Raw genomic sequence first — 1,882 nt, forward strand, 5'->3', positions numbered from 1 at the left:
TGTGTGTGTGTGTGTGTGTGTGTGTGTGTGTGTGTGTGTGTGTGTGTCAGTGGGCTAGGCAGCCGCCTGTTCTCTCCTGATAGTGCAGCGTCTCAGCTGAGAGGCTCCAGGAGGTAAAAATGACACTTGATTCCAACAAGCCGTATTGCAGGAGGAGTAAAAGACAGAGGCTGGACATATCAACTACTACTCAAACTCGGCAAACATCCTTGCTCTCCCCACTCCCTCTCTTTCTCCATCCCTCAGTTCTTTCTCCAGCCCACTCCTCCCCTCCACTCTTTTCTCCAACTCTGTGCGTTAGGTCTCTCTCTCTCTCTCTCTCTCTCTCTCTCTCTCTCTCTCTCTCTCTCTCTCTCTCACTCTCTCTCTCTCCCCCTCCCCCTCTCTCTCACGGCTGCTCCCTCTGTTTAAGTGTAATTTCTCTTCTTTGTCTTTCTGGCCCAGAGTTACATCAAAGCTGTAAATTAAAATGCCCCCCACACACACACACACACACACACACACACACACACACACACACCACACATACACACACACACACACACACACACACACACACACACACACACACACACACACACACACATTTGGCTAGCATCAGGTTTGGCAGCTGGACTGAGACTGAAGAACTTGGCTATCTCACAGCCCCATACAGCTCTATTACATAGAGTTATTACAACTCTATTACACATAGGAATACCCTCAGAGAGATGCCATGTGTGGGAACAGGCAACACTCCAAGATACTTACCGCAATCAACCCATAACACTTGTGTCACACACACAAAGCCTCCTGGGATCCCAAATAGAAAATTTGATTTGATACACAGAGATGCACATATGCACACACACACACACACACACACACACACACACACACACACACACACACGCTCTCCCGTTACACACATGCAAAAAAGAGATAAGGAATGAGACAGACTTTTGCCTCCTGTATCTCACTAAGGGGACCCCCCTCTCTCCACTCTCATGTCATGTGACCATGGTGGACAGGGAAGAGCTGAAGCATGTGTGTGTGGAGGGGGTCTGTCAACACCTGTGATTGGCTCTTCACCACCTTGTGTGAGAGACACATAAAGCATGAAGGCCCTCAGTTGGACTGAGACTAAAGCCCTAAGCACATTTCTAACAGTGTCTAGAGAACATTTATCAAACTCGATGGAAAGAGAAATAGGCATCCTAGGAAATCCAGTAGAACTTTCTCCTAAATTCCATGTATTAGGAGAATTAATGCGTAAAACTCATGGAATCCTCTTACCAAGTTCCATAAATCTCTCACCTTATGTTTTTCTTGCAATGGGCTTTAAAGCTATGCTATTGGTCTAAACACTATTTCAATAGTTTGGATTGATATGTCACAATACTGATTCTAATCACATGATTGTCTTTGGTCTGAAATGTTGCTCTTCACATGCTGTCAACATTCACGCTGTAGTTTTGGAATAATACAAATACAGTACCGCCTTGACAGCATGATACTGTACAACACCACTGGACCAAACATACATCCTCCAGTACTGATGTTGTGTTGTTTTTAGCCTCTGATCTGTATGACCTTTGTCTGTGAATACTGTATGTAGTGACATCATAGCGCCCTCTGCTGTTGAATTTGTGAAACTTGTCAGGGTAATGACAGACACACACTCCCCCTCTTCAATGCAGTGCAGTTTATTCACTACTCCACAGCCCAGTGATCATCGCAGAGGTTCCATGGATTTGTCACAATGGTAAAACCATTCATCCTGCTTCAGCATATTAGCCATACTGTATTTCATTTGCTGATAACATCCCCAGCCCAATGTCAGAAAGTCAAGTCACAGAAAAAAAAGTGTTATGTACACATCTGTATTGATCTGCATGTCTAT

The sequence above is a fragment of the Argentina silus genome, assembly GCF_951799395.1.
Source record: "Argentina silus genome assembly, chromosome: 4".
NCBI classification, from domain to species: domain Eukaryota; kingdom Metazoa; phylum Chordata; class Actinopteri; order Argentiniformes; family Argentinidae; genus Argentina; species Argentina silus.